Source organism: Crocuta crocuta, unplaced genomic scaffold (genome assembly GCF_008692635.1).
Source record: "Crocuta crocuta isolate KB4526 unplaced genomic scaffold, BGI_CrCroc_1.0 scaffold383, whole genome shotgun sequence".
Taxonomy (NCBI): domain Eukaryota; kingdom Metazoa; phylum Chordata; class Mammalia; order Carnivora; family Hyaenidae; genus Crocuta; species Crocuta crocuta.
The window spans coordinates 3,612,582-3,622,371 of record NW_027531897.1 but is presented as its reverse complement, the minus strand read 5'-3'; the positions used below and the strand labels follow the sequence as shown (position 1 = coordinate 3,622,371).

The 9,790-nt window shown below is 36.3% G+C and overlaps 1 protein-coding gene across 10 annotated transcripts in view; it reads right to left on the bottom strand.

Moving 5' to 3' along the window:
• Positions 1-9,751, bottom strand: part of CENPK (centromere protein K) — a 45,449-nt gene extending 35,698 nt beyond the window's left edge. For 3 of the 10 annotated variants that reach the window (XM_077773535.1, XM_077773544.1, XM_077773541.1), the window contains exons 1-2: positions 9,690-9,751; positions 9,282-9,465 (exon numbers count right to left, since the gene is read on the bottom strand). The gene's annotated coding sequence lies outside the window, so the exon portion shown is untranslated. The other 7 variants (XM_077773536.1, XM_077773540.1, XM_077773538.1 and 4 more) reach the window with 6 other exon arrangements.
• Between the last annotated feature and the right edge of the window lie 39 nt (positions 9,752-9,790).

The window sequence follows — 9,790 nt, the reverse complement described above, 5'->3', positions numbered from 1 at the left end:
ATATTATATATATATATATGTGTATATATACACATATATACACATGTATATACACACACACATATATATATATCAATTTATAAGTGGAAATAGTTTTATGTAGAAAAGCAAGACAGGGAAGAAAATAGGAAGTGCTTGGGTAAGGGTAGTATAATTTTACATAATGTGGTCATTTAAGGTCATTGAGAAGTTGATAACTGAGCAAAATATATGAAGGAGATAAAAAAGCAAGACATGGGGATACGTAGAGGAAGAGGCTCCAGGCAGCGAACTGCAAGTGTAAAGGCCCTGGAGGAGGAATATGATCGCCATGTTCCTAGACCAGTAAGGCAGCCAGAGTAACTGAAACAAAGTAAGGCAGAGAACATAAGATGATGTCAGAGAGATTTAGGGATTAGATTATGTGTGCTTTGTAGGCTATTTTAAGGACTTTGGGGGAGATGATAAGCAATTAGAGGATTTTCAATGGAAAAATGACACAATCTGCATTATATTTTAACAGTACAACTCTGGTTAACAACAACCAAGGACAGAAACAGGAAAATCAGTTAGAAAGCTGTTACAATGATCCAAGCAACTTTTTAGATAAGCAAATGGAAAGATAGAGCTGCCAGCTGGTTAATGAGATGGGGAAGACAATGGAAGAAACAGATTCAGCTAGATATAGGAAGGTGATGATTAAAAATTCAATTTTGTACTTGCTAAATATAAGGTGTTCATTAGTGTAAATGATGATTAAGCAACTGAATGTACATGTATGGAGTCCAAGGGAAAGTTTTGAGCTAGAATTTGAGTCATCACCATACAAGATATTTAAAGCCATAAGGCTAGATGAGATCACAAAAGCAAGAGCATACAGAAATCAGAAGAGTTCCAGACCTGGAGAGAATAAGCAAGAACCACTGAAAGTGTCTGAGAAGGAGCACCCTATAAGGTAAAAAGAAAATTAAGGGTATAATACCCTGAAATTCAAATTAAGAAAGTATTAAAGAGGGGCGCCTGGGTGGCTCAGTCAGTTAAGCGTCTGACTTTGGTCCAGGCCATGATCTCATGGTTTGTGAGTACAAGCCCCGCGTCGGGCTCTGTACTGACAGCTCAGAGCCTGGAGCCTGTTTGGATTCTGTGTTTCCCTCTTTCTCTGCCCCTCCCCTGCTTGCTCTCTACCTCTCTTTCTCTCAACAATAAAAAACCATTAAAAAACATTTTTTTTAAAAAAAAAGAAAGTATTAAGGAAAGGAGTATCAAATACCAGAGACAGGTCAAGTAAGATAAAAACAGAGAACTGACAATTTACTTAACAACATGGAGAGAGGACTGTATTTTCCAAAAAGAATCACAGCCATATTTCAGGTCATCACTCCCTGTTCAGAGGCAGAGCCTATTTATCCTCCTCATGAACCTGAGGTATGACTTTCTGACTGCCTTTATGAATAGAATACAATGGAAGTAACTTCCAAGACTAAGTCATAAAGGGTAATAGCACTTATACCCCTGTCTCAGAACACTCACCCTTACAAACCAGTGACCATGCTGTGAAGAAGCTCAACTAGCACAAATGTTTGTTTGCTTTTTAATGTTTTTGAGAGCAAGTGAGCATGTGTGAGTGTGGGAGGGGCTGAGAGAGAGAGAGAGGGAGAAAAGGATCTGAAGCAGGCTTCCTGGTGACAGCAGAGAGCCCAGTGTAGGGCTCGAATTCAGAAACTGGGAGATCATGACCTGAGCTAAAGTCAGATGCTTAACTGACTGAGCCACCCAGGAGACATCGTATTTGTTCCATTCAAAAAAATCCTACAACTATTCACAGTAATTATATGACTTAAAATATGGGTAATTTAAATTTTACTTGTGTGCTTACTTCTAGCTGCAGTATCTTTTTACTAAAAATTGTTCATTATTTTTAATTCAAATTCCTATATAAAAAACTATCAAAAGCATAAAAAGAAATTATTTAAATTATCTTGAAAATACACTAATCATACAGAGTACCAAGGATTTACATTAAAAAATAATTTTAAAGAAGAAAAACAGGTACGAAAAGCAAATAATAACCCGCTTTAATCTACAATCTTACAGCAAAGAATGGGATAAGAAAAGTCCACGGCTTGTTTCACACATTATGCTATTTTAAGTAGAAAAAGAAAGGAACTGAGTTTCCCAGCCAAAAGCTAGCATCAACCATTAGACATGCACATTAATATTCTGATGATTCAGCCCTCAGACTTTGAGTCTTCTAGACAAAGGCATAGACTAGACATTGCAGAGCAATTGACAAGTTGTCCTGCTACATCCTGTCTGAATTCTTGATGCAAAGAAATGCTGAACATAATAAACCTCTAAGTCTTAGGATAATTTGTCATAATTTTAGGGCAGCAAATACACAAAACTGGCAGCCTTTAAAAGGGAGTTTCAGTAGAATGGTGGGAGTAAAAAGTATGAATGGGGTATATTCAAGAAAGAACAGAAAGCAAGGAACTGGACATACCTACCTAGTAATATAAAATATTTTCAACAATTTTTTTCTCTAAAGGAAAACAGTTGGACGGAGATACGGGGTCAAGAAAGAGGTTTTTTGTTTGTTTGTTTGTTTGTTTTTAACATAGAAGAAAACAGAGCACCTTAAATGACACAGAAGGATAAACTTCAGGAGAGAAAGAAGAATGGGATTTAATACACAAGTAGAGAGACTGACTTAACATAGAAGTCTATATAGGGGTATCTGGGTGGCTTAGTCAGTTAAGTGTCTGACTTTGGCTCAGGTAATGATCTCAGAACTGGTGGGTTTGAGCCCCACGTCAGACTCAGTGCTGACAGCTTAGAGCCTGGAGCCTGCTTTGGATTCTGTGTCTCCCTCTCTCACTGCCTCTCTTTCTCAAAACTAAACATTAAAACAAAGACAGAAGTATATATAGTTTATCCACTTTAATGGAAATGTAGGCAGATTGCATTTCCATTAAATTGCAAGCAGGTGAATAGATGTGTTCATAGCATTTTACGGAAGTTTTATATTGCTTAATCAAAGTCTCATCAAGAAATTAATCAAAGTCTCATCATGAAAGATTTTTTTAAACGCTGTTTTAAATTTTTTTTAATGTTTTATTCATTTTTGAGAGAGAGATAGAGACAGCATGAGCAGGGGAGGGTCAGAGAGAGGGAGACACAGAATTTGAAGACAGGCTCCAGGCTCTGAGCAAGCTGTCAGCACAGAGCTGGATGCAAGGCTCGAACCCACGAACTGAAAGATTATGACCTGAGCCAAAGTCGGATGCTTAACTGACTGAACCACCCAGGCGCCCACAACATGAAAGACTTTAAAGAAACTTGGGGAGATACACCATGTTCAGAAATTGAAGGACTCAATACTGTAAAGATGTTAATTCCTCCTAAGTTGATCTATTGAATCTTAATCAAAATTCTAAAAGTATTTGGGACACATGGGTGGCTCAAAAGGTTAAGTGTCTACCTTGTCCTTGGCTCAGGTCATGATCTCACGGTTTGTTGAGTTCAAGCCCTACATTGGGATCTGTGCTGACAGCTCAGAGTCTGCTTGGGATTCTCTCTCCTCTCTCTCTCTCTCAAAATAAATTAAAAAACTTAAAAAAAAATAGTTATAAAAGTTTTTGTTTTTGTGGCGCTTGACAAGTGAATTCTAAACTATATGGAAGGGCAAGTGGCCAGAAAACAGCCTAGACCTTCATGAAGAAGCTGAGAAGACTTGCCTTAACACACGTTAAACTTATTAGAAAATTATATTAATTTTTATAGTATGTAATTAGCACATGGATCAGCAAACTGAACGATGGAACACATGTACAAAAAAGTCTTTCTAGACTCACACATTTATGGACCTATGATATATAACACAAGTGACAATGTAAATTAAGGGGATATAAGAACAATCCAAATAGGAGCATATTTTATATACTATGTTGAATTTTTTCCAGGTATACTGTGGTCCTGCATAGAACTTCCTCATTCTTTTTAACTAACTGCAAAGTATTTAGGGGGAGTTAAGCATAGATATACACCTCAATTTTTACATGATTCTTGCATTCCAATCCAGAAACAGAAACAATAAAACAGAACATAAAGAAAATATGGAGACTTTTTTATTTGCTTGGATTAGGAAAGCATTTCTAACAAAACTAGGTAAACTATCTACAGATTTTTTTAAAATTCTACATGTACAAAGATATCATTAAAAAATTAAAAAATAATCTAACACCTCCTTATAAAGACATCACACTGTATTTTCTCTCACTGCACTGGGTAATAAACCCAAGTTATTCAATATTCTATCCCCCCAAAAGCTAAAATGTAAAACCACAAAATGTAAAGAAAATATTTGTTATATATTGCACTCAAGACCTAATTTTCTTAATGTATAATGAATACCTGCAAACAAGAAAAAAAATCCAATAACCAACCACAAACAAGTAAATTAAAAAAGTGATCACCATGAAAGTCAGGATATCAATATTTTTGGAAGAAGGGAGAGAAAAAGGCAGGAGAGAACTGTGATTAGGATGGGCCAAATGAGAAACTTTTGAGGAAATTATCAAAGCTTTCTTTCTTGATCTGCATGGTGATAAAGGTGTTCACTTATAATAACATGGAATTTACACTTATTTTTATGTTTTTGTTGTATCTATATTTTATTTTGCAATAAAAAGCTAAATAACAAAAACAATCCAAGAGAAATGGGCAAAAGATAAAAATGGGGAATTAAAAAAAATGAGATAGATCCTTTAATTATAGAAAAATGAATCTTTAAAAATTCATAAAAATTTTTTTAAAAATTTAATGTTTATTTAATTTTCAGAGAGAAAGAGAGAGAGAGAGAGAGAACAGGGGAGGGGCAGAGAAAGAGGGAGACAGAGAATCCGAAGCAAAAAAAAATTTTTTTTTATCCAGACTAGCAATAATGAAAAATTTGATAAGAAGCAATATGAGAAGAACACAGAACAAGAGGCATATGTTGTTCATGAGTGCAATGTACTCTTCATAAACTAATCACTTTGTAAGATAATAAGCAATAGTCATCAAAATTTTATTCCTAGGAGTAATCCTACAGATAGATATATTTGCTTTAGTCTACACAGGTATGCTTCCTACAGCATTACTCAGAAAAACTTTGTCTGAACTCTACAATCAGACTGTCTAGGTTTAAATCCTGGCTTCAATACTTACAAACTGTGTAACTTTGGGCAAGTCACTTAAACTGCCTGTGCTTCTGTTTCCTTACCTGTAAAATGAGGATAATACTATTATCCCATAAAATTGTTATGATAATTAAATAAGTTAATATATATAAAGTTCTTAGAACTGTGGTTAGCATATAAAGTTATACCATTATTAGCTATTAACATTACTATTAACAATCTAAAGTCAACTAGTAAAAGACTAAATAATTTAATACCGTGTACAAAAATGTTTACACTAAACATCTTCCTTGCTATACATAAATGATATAGTTAAGTTCACAAAGACACAATCATTAACAATTTTAGAATATATATTCAAACAAAAAGTCAAACATGATATAAATGTTTTAAATATACCTTAAGTTAGAAATTAAGGGCAAATTGATCTTTCCCCACTTTGTAGAATACTAATCAGTAAAGTACATGATAAGTATGCAAAAGAAATGTGAAATTGTGTGTAAGAAATGTGAAATTGTGTGTACATGTATGTGGATAGATGTTCAACAAATTAGCTGAAATGGAAGTTCAATGCAGCATTAGAATACAAATAAATTAAAGCATGTAGAGGTTAAACTTTATCCCATTCCCACATTTTGTATCCTTAAATGTGCCTTTCTGGAAAGAGAGAAAGTCAATCTTTTGAGGATCTCAGTTAGTATTCCACTTCTCAGTCATTTATTGAAGAACAATATAGCTATATTTAGGGATACTACGCTATATAAACTTAAAAGATGTAATAAGAAATTAAAGAGACTCATCCTATTATTAGAAAAAGACAAATATACATGAAATAAAATAATAGAAAGTATCCATATAATTCTAAGCTGTATTCATTTATCTGACAAATATGTGCTTAATGTGTACCATTTGTCAGATGCTATAGCTGCATAGGTGACCAAGTCTCTGTGTGCATGGAGTCTGTACTTTCACTAAGGAGAGAAAATATAAGCAAATGGTCAACTAAATACCTGATATAATTTCAAATATTAAAGTTTTGTTATGTGTTAAATTATACCAACATATGCTTTCAGGATTTAGGATAGATAAGATCAGAGAAATCTACCTGGAAGAACAAAAGACACTGCTTGGCACACAGTACTAGCTCCTTACCATTATCATTATTATCATTACTCTTATGATTCGTGTCATGGGCTCTAACAGATGAGAAGCTGTAAAAGCCAAGAATAGATTCCCTGTGGGGCTCCTTTTGAGGTACTAAAAACTTAAGACTGCGAGGCAAGGATGAGCATGACAAACTTGTGAAACACAAAAGAAAGTCTGATTAGAGTAGAAGGCAGAGAAGAAATGAGTCTTGCTAGGCAGGATGGGTCAAATAATGGGAGCCTTGGGAGCCTTTAAAATAAATAAACAAACAAACAAACAAATAAATACATAAATAAAATGCTTTTAAAAATGCTTACTATGAGCAGTCCCTTCCCTGTATCTGATGGCCACATCAAACCAAAAGTAAAGAAATTTATCTGGTTTGAAATAGGCAAGTAGGAGGCTTTTGATTAGCCTTTTGAAAACCCCGTTTTAGAGCTGCCTGGGTGGCTCAATCAGTTAAGCATCCAACTCTTGGTTTCAGCTCAGGTAATGATCTTGTGGTTCGTGAGCCCAAGCCCCGCATCGGGCTCTGTACTGACAGCATGGTGCCTCCTTAGGATTGATTCTGTCTCCCCCTCTCTCTCACTCTGCCCTGTCCCTGCTTTCTCTCTTTCTCTCTCAAAAATATACTTAAAAAAAAAAAAAAAAAGCAGGAGGGAGGTCATTTTGACAAGTTGTATTTAAAGAACAAGTCGTATTCAATGTCTTTGTAAACATAGAATTCAATAGAAAAGAGAGCCTAGAAAAAACCCACACATATATGGTCAGTTTACAACAAAGGAGCCAAGAATATACAATAGGGAAAGAACAGTCTCTTCAATAAAAAGTGCTGGAAAAACTGGATAGCCACATGCAAAAGAATCAAACAGGACCACTAGCTTACACCTTACACAAATATTAACTCAGAATGGATTAAAGACTTGAATGTAAGACCTGAAACCACAAAACTCCGAAAAGAAAATGTAGGCAGTAATCTCCTTGGGGATATTTTTTTGAGGGGATTTGACACCAAAACCAAAGGCAACAACAACAACAAAATAAACAAATGTGAATTCAACAAACTAAAAAGTTTCTGCATAGCAAAGGGAACCATCAATAAAATGAAACTGGAATGGGAGAAAAGATTTGAAAATCATATATCTGATAAAGGGTTAATATACAAAATATATTAGAACTCGTACAACTCAAAAGAAAAAAAACTCGATTAAATAATGGACAGAGGATCTAAACCGACATTTTCCAAAGAAGAAAGATTACCAACAGGTATATGCAAAGATGCTCAGCATCACTAATCATCAGGTAAATGCAAATCAAAACCACAATTTCACCTCACACTTGTTAGAACGGCTATTTTCAAAAACACAAGAAATAATAAATGTTGATGAGAATGTAGAGAAAAGGACACCCTTATGCATTATTGGTGGGAATGTAAATGGGTGCAGCCACTACAGAAAATATTTTGAATATTCCTCAAACACTTAAAAATAGAACTACCATATGATCCAGCAATTCCTCTTCCTGATATTTATCTGAAGAAAGTGAAAACACTAAATCAAAGATATATGCACCTCAATCCCTGTGTTCACTGCAGCATTATTTTACAATAGCCAAGATATGGAAACAAACTAAGTGTTCATAGACAAATGAAGGGGTAAAGGAAATGTGGCATGTGTAAACACACACACACAGAAATATTATTCGGCCATAAAAAAGAATGAAATTTTGCCATTTGCAATAACAAGGGTGGACCTCAGGGGCATTATGCTAGATGAAATAAGTCAGAGCAAGACAATTGTCAAATGATTTCATTTATAGGTGTATTGCTGAGGGAAAAGAATAGAGAAGAAAAGAAAAAAAAGAAAAGAAAGAAAACCAAGCTCGAGACACAAAGAACAGACTGGTAGTTGCCAGAGGCAGATTTGGACGAGGGCAAAATGGGTCAAGGGGGCCAGTGAGAAGGTGCAAACTTTCACCTATAAAACATAGCGACTATAGTTAATAATACTGAGTCAGATATTTTAAAGTTCCTAAGACAGTAGGTCTTAACAGCTCTCATAGAGGGAAAAAAAATTCTGTCACAGTGATAGATATTATTGAGATTTACTGTGGTGATCATTTTGAAATACTATACATACAAATATCCAATCATTCTGTTGTCCACCTAAACTAATACAGCTGACCCTGAACAACACAAGTATTGAACTACTCTGGTCCACTGAGACAAGGATTTTTTTTTTCCCCAGTAAATACACATACAGTACTGAAAACGTATTTCTCTTATGATTTTCCTAATAACATTTTGTTTTCTTTAGATTTATTGGAAGAATACAGTATGTAATACATATTAATATAAAATATGTTAATAGCCTGTTTATGTTATGTATAAGGCTTTGGATCAACAATAGGCTATTAGTAAATCTTTGGGGAGGATCCTAAGTTATACGTTGATTTTCCAAAGTATGGGGGAGGGGAGAGATGTGCCCCTAACCACTCGGCTCTCCTCTTGTTCAAAGGTCAACTATACAATGTTGTTTATGAATAATACCTCAATTTTAAAAGGGGGGAAGATAGTAATTGTTATGTGTTTTTATTTTTATTATGCCTTTATTTTATTTTGAGAGACAGAGAGTGAGCAGCGGAGGGGCAGAGAGAGAGGGAGACACAGAATCTGAAGCAGGTTCCAGGCTCCGAGCTGTCAGCACAGAGCCCGACGCGGGCCTCGAACCCAGGACTGTGAGATAATGACCTGAGCCGAAGTCAGACTGAGCCATCCAGGTGTCCTTGTTATGTGGTTTTTACCACAATAATTTTTTCTCCCCTCCTTTGTTTGTTTATTTATCTAAAGAAGAGAGCTGTCGAGAAGGCCGTTAAGACATGAAAGCACACAGGGGCGCCTGGGTGGTTTAGTCGGTTAAGCGTCCGACTTTCGCTTAGGTCATGATCTNTTTTTTTAAAAGACATGAAAGCACAGACCTGGACGATGGCAGAGGGGTAATGGTCCTACCACGTATCCTTGGGTTTCTTGACCCAGCTGGTTCGTTCTTTCTTTCTTTCTCCTTTCTCTCTCTCTCTCCCTAGAAACCAGTAAGATGCGCTCACCACCCCTTTCGCGTGTGGGAGAATCAAGACGCTCAGGGAAGAAGACAGTTTGGAGCACCTGAAGGGAGGCCCGCAAGTTAGTCACTTCCTTCGGTTACCTGCCCCTCGGTCATTTCCCCCTAACCCATCGAGTTCTAGAGCGGGAAAAGAGCGGGCCACAGGGCCTGGCGGGACGCCCAGTATCCAGTTCCCGTGAGGTAAGGGTCTCACCATCAGGGCTACAGTTCTATATCCTGGGAGCCTTCCAAATTTCAACCGTTTAAGGCGCTCTCCCTTACCCACCTCTTCACCACAGAGCCACTGAGTACAGGTCACCTCAGGCCGGCATACACGGGACTTCCCGGCCTAGGACCCGAGCGCGCGCTGCTTGCTGATTGGATCTG